Source organism: Cylas formicarius, unplaced genomic scaffold, assembly GCF_029955315.1.
Source record: "Cylas formicarius isolate icCylForm1 unplaced genomic scaffold, icCylForm1.1 PGA_scaffold_10__41_contigs__length_53128322, whole genome shotgun sequence".
In the NCBI taxonomy this organism is placed as follows: domain Eukaryota; kingdom Metazoa; phylum Arthropoda; class Insecta; order Coleoptera; family Brentidae; genus Cylas; species Cylas formicarius.
In genome coordinates this window covers 38,702,742-38,716,177 of record NW_026844214.1, presented here as the reverse complement: position 1 = coordinate 38,716,177, position 13,436 = coordinate 38,702,742, and positions in this window count along the sequence as shown.

Genomic DNA, 13,436 nt, shown 5'->3' with positions numbered 1-13,436 from the left:
GAAAACCTGTCAGAATATCGTCAACGTAAATATCAGACCACAGGATATCCGAGGCAAGTGGAAACGATTGCCGTTCATCTATAGCTAATTGCTTAATGGTCCTATTGGCCAAATAGGGTGAACTACTAACTCCAAAAACCAAAGTATCCAATCTATACTCTTGTACCGGCTTTTCACGGTTAAATCTCCATAAAATATGTTGTAACCTTTTATCCTCATCGCGAACCCGTATTTGCAAAAACATCTTCTTAATGTCTGCTATCAAAACGAATTTATGCAAACGAAATTTAAGCAAAACGTTAGAAATATCGGAATGAAGTTTTGGACCAGCATAAAGTGTAGAGTTCAATGAGACCCCATTGGAGGATTTAATCGACGAATCGAATACCACGCGGAGCTTGGTTGACACGGATTCTTCCCGTATGACACAATGATGAGGAATGTAGTACCGACCAGGCTCATCGGTCCGACTAACGATCGACATATAACCAGCCTCGAGATATTCCCTCATAAAATTTCTATACAAGTCGAACAAAGCTGGGTTATGATATAATCTATTTTCCAAAGAATAAAGTCTGCGTAAAGCTAAATTTTTCGATTCACCAAAAATTGGGTTCTTTAATCGAAAAGGCAAAGCGACAACGTATCCACTAGAAGAATCTTTAAAATGGGTTTTCTTGTATAGGTTTTCACAAAATTCAGTTTCTGGCGATACCGTTTTGATATTAGGTACGCGTTCGACCTCCCATAGCCGCTTAATATTATTATTTAGCGACTCCAAAATTTTTGTACAATACGTCGGTAAAGAAGCGACATTAGTTTTGTTCGAAATCTTAGATTTTCCCACAGCAACCCAACCAAAATTGTTTCAATAAACATGGGCCCCTCCGGGTCCGGCAAATTAATCCTATTATTTTTCATAAAAGATGTAAACTCCGCTACACCAATCAGCAAATCGATGTCGCCACGTTTCCAAAATTTCCTATCGGCCAGTTCAAAAGTATCAAAGTATGGCATATACGGAATATTCGCTGAAAGACTTGGCAATCGACAACAAATTGTTGAAAGGACCAAAGCCCTTAAAGGCAACTGTGGTTCTGGTGAAAAGTAAGGCCTGACAATACAATTAACAACCCCCTTCGCCGTTACGAATTCTTGGTTGCCAATGCCCGCTATTTGAGTTTTACACTGTTCCCGAGGCAGCCCAAGACGCATCAGACAATCTTCCGAAATAAAACTGGCCGCTGAAGCGGAGTCAAGCAAAACACGAATCGACACAAATTCCCCTCTAAAATTCTTAATGTGAACAACAGCCGTTGGAAAAATTGACACTGCATCGGAAGAGGAAACTAACGATGCTGCGACAGGAATAACACTATCACAATTATTCAACGTATCTCGACCTTCGTTTTATCCGCCCGTTGGCGATGCAAGTTGTGTACCCGAAGTACTGGTACTACTATTACCTTTTGAAAAGTGTAGCAAAGCATTGTGGAGACAGCCACACCAACAAATCTGTGACACAGTACAATCTTTAACAACATGTGCTCCAATACAAATCAGAAATAAATGTTTGCCTTTTATAAAATTAAATCTGGCATAAGGAGTTTTCCCCAAAAATTTACTGCAAGACGCTAAAGAATGTTCCGCCCTACATAACGAACAAACAAATCCACCGGCTACGAAAACACCAGGCGTTGATTGTGGTTTCTTAAACGAGGCGCGCGCATCTTTATTTGGATATGAAGTTTTGAAATTATTTTTAACCGCCACCTGTATTGCAATTGAAGCCTGTGTAGCCCGAAGTTGCGCATCCAAAAATGAATACAGGTCTTTATATGACGGTTGTCCCTTCGAAGTGCCACTACTACTATCGTTTGTTTTATTAGCAAATTCAAGTTCGAATCTATTACACGTGTTGCTTGGAATTTTATACAAAAGCAAATGAAAGTTTACGAAATCCCATTGATCAACTGGGTATTGCAAGATTCTGAGTGCCTCCAAATTTTCGGAAAATGTATTCAAGAGTTTGCTCAACTCGGTAATATTATCATCACTTTTCAATGGAGGAAAAAAGTAAATTTCATTCCAAAAATTTGTAGCAATCAGTCTAAGATTTTCATATTTTTTAACCAGTGCATTATATGCAATAGAATAGTTATCGTCCGTAAGAGGCATAGAGCGAACCAGAGCTAAAGGCTCACCCTCCAAATACTTAAGCAAATACCTAAATTTATCGATATCGGCTATCTCGGTATCGCGGTGAATACAACTATTGAACATGTCAAGAAATGTTCTCCACTCTTTATAGTTACCCAAAAAAACCTTTACGCCTAAAGGCTCCAGTTTGATAGATTTTTTTGTACATTGCGAGATGGGTGCGAAGAACCAGTACCAACAAGTTCGAAATAAATCGCTTTGAACCCATAAAATATCTTTGAAGTAGTGGCCTTAACTTTATCCTGTTGTAAAAATTCTTGTTCCCCCAAAACAGAAGTTAAAATTAAGATATTGTTATGAAGTTCTTGAAATTTTGTATATTCTTTCAATGTATCTTCATATCTACCCTTGAGTTCATAAATTTGTGAGTCATCAACCTTGGCTTTTACAGCTAAGGGGTATGCCTCTTTAATACTATTTAAACAAGTAGTTCTTTGAACGATATATCTATTTAATTTTTCAGTATTGGAAGCCGAAAGAGTGGGTGCCATTTTCCAATAACAAAATGGACAAAAAAGGCCCAAAATTTTCTAAATTGCCGCCGCTAATTACCGATAGATGTAATCAGTTATTTAGGTTAAATTAAGAATCCGAAAATGAGGCTAGTCAAGATTTAAACCCGGCTAGAATGCCTTTCAAAGTAAAGGTGAAGTCAATTGGATTTGCTCGAAACAAATTCTCTTTCCTATATCCAAACTCAGATATATTAAAAACGAACGAAAGAAAAAAAATTATTGCAACACCATCTTAGCATACAAAATTGCTAATGCCTAGGCGAAATAGAAAAGAAACAATATATATATATATATATATATATATATATATATATATATATATATATATATATATATATATATATATATATATATATGATGACACTATATTCCGGGATATCATCCGTTCGCTCGTTGAACTCCGACTGGAATCCTGCATCCGACTGGAATCCTGCAAATCCTGCATCCGACTGGAATCCTGCAGACGTTTCGCCAAAATCTCACTTGGCATCTTCAATGCTCGCGCTCCGAAAACACTTCGAACACTGGGAGGTTATCGGCGGTGCGTGCGGTATTTATACTCTGCGCCGGAGATGGTAACGGTGCTGCTTGTGCGTGGGAGGAGGTGGCTCCGCCCCCTGAATTGTCGCGTTGTTAATTTCGCCCGATCGTAGTTGCGATGTCCCCGTTGGCTGCTGCGCATCGCTCTGCTGTTTGATTATCGTTCTCCACGTGTTGGATAAATGCAGAGCGTCGTCTCTCGTATTGAGGTGTCCGGACTTTTCTATTTCGATGGCCTCTCGTATAATCCTAGTCCTAAAATCAGGTATATTAGCTATTTGTTTGCAAGTGCCGAAATCAATTTTATGGCCTGTCTGATGTTGGTGCTGAAACAAAGCAGATGTTGTTTGTTTGTTTCTTATGGCTAAACGATGTTCCTCGAGCCTGGCTGAAATCCTTCTGTTGGTCTGTCCCACATACGTCAGGCTGCACGATCCGCATGCTACACTGTATACTCCTTGGTTTTCCAGAGTAATTTTTTGTTTTGGGTTTCTTAGTATTGCTCCGATGGTATGGTCAGGTTTGTATGCCGTTGATATGTCGTGTTTCCGTAATATTCGGCCGATTTTGTCAGTAACCCCCTTGATGTATGGCAGGACAGCGATCGATCTTCGTTGGGTCTCGTCCTGCACTCTCTGCTGCGGCTGTTGTTGTTTACTGATTGCCTTGCTGATGGTGCGCCTTTGGTATCCGTTTTGTCGAAGACAGGTACTAATTTTCTTCAGTTCTTTATCTCTGTTCCTCTCGTTTGTGAGCCTGAAGGACCGAGCAATTAATGTATTTGCCACTGCCTGTATCTGTGATGGGTGGTGATGAGATTTAGCGTTCAGATATCTATCAGTGTGGGTTGGTTTTCTATAGACAGTGTGTTCCAAGTGTCCATCTTCGGTCCTTGTGATGTGCACATCTAAAAAGGGCAGACTGTTATCCTCTTCAAGTTCTATTGTAAATTGAATCCTTGGGTGAATGGAATTCAGATGGTCTAGGAATTTCAAAAGCTCCTCCTTGCCAAAAGGCCATACAACAAATACGTCATCAACGTATCTTGTCCATAGTTTTGGCTTCAGATTTGCCTTCTCTATTGCTTTCTTTTCGAAGTAAATCATGAAGAGGTTGGCAATCACAGGTGAGAGAGATGATCCCATTGCTGCTCCATCTATTTGTCGGTAAATTTTCCCGTTGTGCATAAAGTAAGCGTTTTTCAGGCAATGTCTTGACAGATCCATTATGTATGGCGGAAGATCTTCGTTTTCTTCTATAAGCAAGAGTGCCTCTTCTACTGGAATACTCGGGTAGAGGGATTTGACATCGAAACTTGCCATAATGTCGTCCTTGTCCATCCTGAGAGAACCTAAAATCTGAGTGAAATGTTCTGAGTTTTTAACATAGGAATCTGCCTTTTCCACTATAGGCTGAAGTGCACTGGCCAGATGTTTTTCCAGCTTGCATAATGGTGAGTTAAAGGCGCTTACGATTGGACGCAGGGGAACCCCGTCCTTATGGATCTTTGGGAGCCCGTAGAATTTTGGGCAACGACTCGATTTTTCCCTCGGAATAAGTCTCTTCTTTGTATCCTCGTTTATTGATGAATCGAGAATTTTGGACTTAGTTGTTTTTTCCAAATATGTCGTGGGATCTCTGGTGACTAGTTTGTATATTGGGTCGTTCAAAATATCCTCCAATTTTGCATTATAATCCGACGTATTCATGACGACAGTGGCATTTCCTTTGTCTGCTGGCATTATTAGAATGTTTTCGTTTTTGTTTAGATTCCTTAAGGCTTGCATTTCTTCTCTGCTTAAGTTTGGTTGCGGTGGTTTTGACTGTCTTAAGACTCTGGCGACATCTTGCCTAATTAACTCCGCATCTTGCTCGTCTATGTTGGAAAGACTTGCTTCGACGTTGGAAACGATCTCTTCGACGGGTACTCTTTTTGGAGCTATTGCGTAGTTAAATCCTTTATTCAGTACGCTGACTTCTGTATCGGAAAGATGGTATGCTGAAATATTATGAACTGTGCTGCTTCGGTTTGTATTTGGCACTTGTCCTGATTTTTTGGAATTTGACTGAAGGATTTCTAATTTCTTCCACAGTTTTTTTGACGTGATGTCCTTGTCTTTCTCAGTGCGCCATGATGTTAATAATTCTATGCGGTCCCACAGCAACTGATGGATCTTGTTGCTCAGTTTCAGGTGGAGTCTGAAAAGTTGTAGCTCAGTCTCACTAATTTCGTACCGGGTCCGCCTGATCTGGTCTTGGAGTAGGGCCTTGCTAGCTTTGTCCAGGATAGCTTGTGTCTTTCTGGTGTGTGTATGATAAGACAACCTTGTAAATGTTGGCAGCAAGTTCTGGTTGCGGCAGTTTTTAAGAAAATTCAAGTTGCACAGCGAAATAACCCTCCTTTGTCTTAGTTTTTCATAACACTTGGTGGCTGTAAAGGTCTCCTTCCCGTAAAGGTGTATGATATTCTCACGTATTGATTCACGGATGGAAAAATATGATGACACTATATTCCGGGATATCATCCGTTCGCTCGTTGAACTCCGACTGGAATCCTGCATCCGACTGGAATCCTGCAAATCCTGCATCCGACTGGAATCCTGCAGACGTTTCGCCAAAATCTCACTTGGCATCTTCAATGCTCGCGCTCCGAAAACACTTCGAACACTGGGAGGTTATCGGCGGTGCGTGCGGTATTTATACTCTGCGCCGGAGATGGTAACGGTGCTGCTTGTGCGTGGGAGGAGGTGGCTCCGCCCCCTGAATTGTCGCGTTGTTAATTTCGCCCGATCGTAGTTGCGATGTCCCCGTTGGCTGCTGCGCATCGCTCTGCTGTTTGATTATCGTTCTCCACGTGTTGGATAAATGCAGAGCGTCGTCTCTCGTATTGAGGTGTCCGGACTTTTCTATTTCGATGGCCTCTCGTATAATCCTAGTCCTAAAATCAGGTATATTAGCTATTTGTTTGCAAGTGCCGAAATCAATTTTATGGCCTGTCTGATGTTGGTGCTGAAACAAAGCAGATGTTGTTTGTTTGTTTCTTATGGCTAAACGATGTTCCTCGAGCCTGGCTGAAATCCTTCTGTTGGTCTGTCCCACATACGTCAGGCTGCACGATCCGCATGCTACACTGTATACTCCTTGGTTTTCCAGAGTAATTTTTTGTTTTGGGTTTCTTAGTATTGCTCCGATGGTATGGTCAGGTTTGTATGCCGTTGATATGTCGTGTTTCCGTAATATTCGGCCGATTTTGTCAGTAACCCCCTTGATGTATGGCAGGACAGCGATCGATCTTCGTTGGGTCTCGTCCTGCACTCTCTGCTGCGGCTGTTGTTGTTTACTGATTGCCTTGCTGATGGTGCGCCTTTGGTATCCGTTTTGTCGAAGACAGGTACTAATTTTCTTCAGTTCTTTATCTCTGTTCCTCTCGTTTGTGAGCCTGAAGGACCGAGCAATTAATGTATTTGCCACTGCCTGTATCTGTGATGGGTGGTGATGAGATTTAGCGTTCAGATATCTATCAGTGTGGGTTGGTTTTCTATAGACAGTGTGTTCCAAGTGTCCATCTTCGGTCCTTGTGATGTGCACATCTAAAAAGGGCAGACTGTTATCCTCTTCAAGTTCTATTGTAAATTGAATCCTTGGGTGAATGGAATTCAGATGGTCTAGGAATTTCAAAAGCTCCTCCTTGCCAAAAGGCCATACAACAAATACGTCATCAACGTATCTTGTCCATAGTTTTGGCTTCAGATTTGCCTTCTCTATTGCTTTCTTTTCGAAGTAAATCATGAAGAGGTTGGCAATCACAGGTGAGAGAGATGATCCCATTGCTGCTCCATCTATTTGTCGGTAAATTTTCCCGTTGTGCATAAAGTAAGCGTTTTTCAGGCAATGTCTTGACAGATCCATTATGTATGGCGGAAGATCTTCGTTTTCTTCTATAAGCAAGAGTGCCTCTTCTACTGGAATACTCGGGTAGAGGGATTTGACATCGAAACTTGCCATAATGTCGTCCTTGTCCATCCTGAGAGAACCTAAAATCTGAGTGAAATGTTCTGAGTTTTTAACATAGGAATCTGCCTTTTCCACTATAGGCTGAAGTGCACTGGCCAGATGTTTTTCCAGCTTGCATAATGGTGAGTTAAAGGCGCTTACGATTGGACGCAGGGGAACCCCGTCCTTATGGATCTTTGGGAGCCCGTAGAATTTTGGGCAACGACTCGATTTTTCCCTCGGAATAAGTCTCTTCTTTGTATCCTCGTTTATTGATGAATCGAGAATTTTGGACTTAGTTGTTTTTTCCAAATATGTCGTGGGATCTCTGGTGACTAGTTTGTATATTGGGTCGTTCAAAATATCCTCCAATTTTGCATTATAATCCGACGTATTCATGACGACAGTGGCATTTCCTTTGTCTGCTGGCATTATTAGAATGTTTTCGTTTTTGTTTAGATTCCTTAAGGCTTGCATTTCTTCTCTGCTTAAGTTTGGTTGCGGTGGTTTTGACTGTCTTAAGACTCTGGCGACATCTTGCCTAATTAACTCCGCATCTTGCTCGTCTATGTTGGAAAGACTTGCTTCGACGTTGGAAACGATCTCTTCGACGGGTACTCTTTTTGGAGCTATTGCGTAGTTAAATCCTTTATTCAGTACGCTGACTTCTGTATCGGAAAGATGGTATGCTGAAATATTATGAACTGTGCTGCTTCGGTTTGTATTTGGCACTTGTCCTGATTTTTTGGAATTTGACTGAAGGATTTCTAATTTCTTCCACAGTTTTTTTGACGTGATGTCCTTGTCTTTCTCAGTGCGCCATGATGTTAATAATTCTATGCGGTCCCACAGCAACTGATGGATCTTGTTGCTCAGTTTCAGGTGGAGTCTGAAAAGTTGTAGCTCAGACCAGATCAGGCGGACCCGGTACGAAATTAGTGAGACTGAGCTACAACTTTTCAGACTCCACCTGAAACTGAGCAACAAGATCCATCAGTTGCTGTGGGACCGCATAGAATTATTAACATCATGGCGCACTGAGAAAGACAAGGACATCACGTCAAAAAAACTGTGGAAGAAATTAGAAATCCTTCAGTCAAATTCCAAAAAATCAGGACAAGTGCCAAATACAAACCGAAGCAGCACAGTTCATAATATTTCAGCATACCATCTTTCCGATACAGAAGTCAGCGTACTGAATAAAGGATTTAACTACGCAATAGCTCCAAAAAGAGTACCCGTCGAAGAGATCGTTTCCAACGTCGAAGCAAGTCTTTCCAACATAGACGAGCAAGATGCGGAGTTAATTAGGCAAGATGTCGCCAGAGTCTTAAGACAGTCAAAACCACCGCAACCAAACTTAAGCAGAGAAGAAATGCAAGCCTTAAGGAATCTAAACAAAAACGAAAACATTCTAATAATGCCAGCAGACAAAGGAAATGCCACTGTCGTCATGAATACGTCGGATTATAATGCAAAATTGGAGGATATTTTGAACGACCCAATATACAAACTAGTCACCAGAGATCCCACGACATATTTGGAAAAAAAAAACAACTAAGTCCAAAATTCTCGATTCATCAATAAACGAGGATACAAAGAAGAGACTTATTCCGAGGGAAAAATCGAGTCGTTGCCCAAAATTCTACGGGCTCCCAAAGATCCATAAGGACGGGGTTCCCCTGCGTCCAATCGTAAGCGCCTTTAACTCACCATTATGCAAGCTGGAAAAACATCTGGCCAGTGCACTTCAGCCTATAGTGGAAAAGGCAGATTCCTATGTTAAAAACTCAGAACATTTCACTCAGATTTTAGGTTCTCTCAGGATGGACAAGGACGACATTATGGCAAGTTTCGATGTCAAATCCCTCTACCCGAGTATTCCAGTAGAAGAGGCACTCTTGCTTATAGAAGAAAACGAAGATCTTCCGCCATACATAATGGATCTGTCAAGACATTGCCTGAAAAACGCTTACTTTATGCACAACGGGAAAATTTACCGACAAATAGATGGAGCAGCAATGGGATCATCTCTCTCACCTGTGATTGCCAACCTCTTCATGATTTACTTCGAAAAGAAAGCAATAGAGAAGGCAAATCTGAAGCCAAAACTATGGACAAGATACGTTGATGACGTATTTGTTGTATGGCCTTTTGGCAAGGAGGAGCTTTTGAAATTCCTAGACCATCTGAATTCCATTCACCCAAGGATTCAATTTACAATAGAACTTGAAGAGGATAACAGTCTGCCCTTTTTAGATGTGCACATCACAAGGACCGAAGATGGACACTTGGAACACACTGTCTATAGAAAACCAACCCACACTGATAGATATCTGAACGCTAAATCTCATCACCACCCATCACAGATACAGGCAGTGGCAAATACATTAATTGCTCGGTCCTTCAGGCTCACAAACGAGAGGAACAGAGATAAAGAACTGAAGAAAATTAGTACCTGTCTTCGACAAAACGGATACCAAAGGCGCACCATCAGCAAGGCAATCAGTAAACAACAACAGCCGCAGCAGAGAGTGCAGGACGAGACCCAACGAAGATCGATCGCTGTCCTGCCATACATCAAGGGGGTTACTGACAAAATCGGCCGAATATTACGGAAACACGACATATCAACGGCATACAAACCTGACCATACCATCGGAGCAATACTAAGAAACCCAAAACAAAAAATTACTCTGGAAAACCAAGGAGTATACAGTGTAGCATGCGGATCGTGCAGCCTGACGTATGTGGGACAGACCAACAGAAGGATTTCAGCCAGGCTCGAGGAACATCGTTTAGCCATAAGAAACAAACAAACAACATCTGCTTTGTTTCAGCACCAACATCAGACAGGCCATAAAATTGATTTCGGCACTTGCAAACAAATAGCTAATATACCTGATTTTAGGACTAGGATTATACGAGAGGCCATCGAAATAGAAAAGTCCGGACACCTCAATACGAGAGACGACGCTCTGCATTTATCCAACACGTGGAGAACGATAATCAAACAGCAGAGCGATGCGCAGCAGCCAACGGGGACATCGCAACTACGATCGGGCGAAATTAACAACGCGACAATTCAGGGGGCGGAGCCACCTCCTCCCACGCACAAGCAGCACCGTTACCATCTCCGGCGCAGAGTATAAATACCGCACGCACCGCCGATAACCTCCCAGTGTTCGAAGTGTTTTCGGAGCGCGAGCATTGAAGATGCCAAGTGAGATTTTGGCGAAACGTCTGCAGGATTCCAGTCGGATGCAGGATTTGCAGGATTCCAGTCGGATGCAGGATTCCAGTCGGAGTTCAACGAGCGAACGGATGATATCCCGGAATATAGTGTCATCATATTTTTCCATCCGTGAATCAATACGTGAGAATATATATATATATATATATATATATATATATATATATATATATATATATATATATATATATATATATATATATATATATATATTCTCACGTATTGATTCACGGATGGAAAAATGTGATGACACTATATTCCGGGATATCATCCGTTCGCTCGTTGAACTCCGACTGGAATCCTGCATCCGACTGGAATCCTGCAAATCTTGCATCCGACTGGAATCCTGCAGACGTTTCGCCAAAATCTCACTTGGCATCTTCAATGCTCGCGCTCCGAAAACACTTCGAACAGTGTTCGAAGTGTTTTCGGAGCGCGAGCATTGAAGATGCCAAGTGAGATTTTGGCGAAACGTCTGCAGGATTCCAGTCGGATGCAAGATTTGCAGGATTCCAGTCGGATGCAGGATTCCAGTCGGAGTTCAACGAGCGAACGGATGATATCCCGGAATATAGTGTCATCATATATATATATATATATATATATATATATATATATATATATATATATATATATATATATATATATATATATATATATGAATTTGTCTTAGACAACCTTTGAAACCACTTGAACTGAGTTTTTTTTCTCACCCACTTTCGTGAAACAATGGACACAATTTTGCGAATGACCGTTTAATGACACCTTCACTCGTTTTTACATCAGCCACCCGACTAATGTTGTCCTTTCCTGGGTATAACTGAACGATGCGTCCCATTTTCCAACACAAGGGAGGCACATTTTCTTCTTTCACGATCACCAATGTCCCTTCCTGCAGAGTGTCCCCGCCAGCCTTCCATTTGAGGCGCCTCTGAAGTTCAGCGATGTATTCCAGTGACCAACGAGACCAAAAACCTTGTTGGTATTGTTGAATACGTTGATAGCTAGCAAGCCTAATTTCAGGTTGCTCGAGCAATCGTGGGTCCGGTAATGAGGTTGCCCTTCTTCCGATCAGGAAATGGGATGGGGTTAGAACGTCCAAGTCAGAAGGATCAGAGGACATTGGAGTGAGAGGACGTGAGTTTAAAATGGCCTCTATTTGACACAACAAAGTAGAAAAATCCTCATAAGTCAAATTTGCCTTGCCCACAGCTCTTTTTAAATGGTATTTTACACTTTTTACCCCTGACTCCCATAAACCCCCAAAATGAGGCGAATATGCCGGAACAAAAGCCCAATTAACTCCTTCTGTCGCAATCAATGTCTTTAAACTGACATGATTATTACGCAAAAATTTTCCCAACTCTCTCAGTTCTGTCTGAGCACCCACAAAATTTTTACCATTGTCTGAAAACATTTTTTCTGGTTTGCCCCTCCTAGATACGAATCTCCTGAAGGTTGCAACAAATGCTTGCGTAGACAGACTTGTTACAGCCTCTAAATGTATTGCACGTGTGCAAAAACAAATAAATAAACAAACATACCCCTTGTACAAACGCGTGCCCCGTCCCAAAGCTATTTTGAAATTGAACGGCCCTGTATAATCAACCCCTGTGGTATTGAATGGAAATTGTGGGATCACTCGTGACTTAGGTAGGTTTCCCATCTGTATTTCAAAGGACCTAGGTTGAACCTTCGAACACACAACACATTCATGCACTACCTTTCTCACAACATTTCTGCCCTTTAGTGGCCAATAAATTTCCCTTAATGAACTGAGCACTAATTGAGGGCCTGCATGCAATAGTCTCAAATGCTCTGCCTTAACAATCAATTTTGTACATGGATGTTTTGGGTCTAACACAATTGGGAATTTTTTGTCATATTTAAATTCTGAAAGCGCTAGTCTTCCGCCTACTCTGATTAATCTGTCGGCGTCTAGAAACGGATTTAAATTTGACAACCAACCCTTTTTTATCTTCTCACCGGTCTCCAAGATTTTCTGTTCATTTTCGAAACATTCATCTTGTGATAACCTTATTAACATTTTTTCAGACTCTTGGAGTTCCTTCACTCTCAAATTCTTTGATTCGTGACTATCCAATTTTCTGCAACGTGCCGTAAACCTTAAGCAATATGCAAATACACGTTTCAATTTTGTCCAACTGGAATATCTGGAAAAAATCTTTAGACTATTCTTCTCTGTATTCAAAAAGGCTTTTACTCGCTTCCTCCTTTCTGGAAGTTCCTCTAAAGGTACATTAACACCCTGATTTGGAAAAAAATCTTGTGACAACCATTGTGGACCTTCAAACCACAATTTATTTCCACACAACTTGGAAGGAAAAAGTCCCCGGGATACTAAGTCTGCGGGGTTTTCTTCTGACCGCACATAATGCCAATTGTCTTGATCCGTCATAGACTGAATTTGAGATACTCTATTTGCGACAAAAGCTTGGAATTGATTTGCTGGTGATTTTATCCAACTTAATGTTACTGTAGAATCGCTCCACAAAAACAGTTTCCTGAAAGTTAACGTCATGGAAGTTTGTACTTCTTTTATCAACCTTGAAAGTAATAATGCACCTGACAATTCCAATTTCGGTATAGTTAGTGCCTTTATCGGGGCAACTTTACTTTTTGCACACAATAAGCGAACGACTACACTTCCATCCTTCGTGACATTTCTGACATAGACACATGCTCCAAACGCTTCTTGTGCAGCATCACAAAATCCATGAAGTTCGATGTCCTCTGAATTGTTGCTACCTACATGTCTTGGAATATGCAGCATGTTTAATTTCACCATTTCTTGCTTAAATTGTTTCCACTCTTGGGCAATATTGGTCGGTACTTCATCGTCCCAATCCAACTTGAGAATCCACAATCTTTGTAAAATAATTTTGGGAATGACG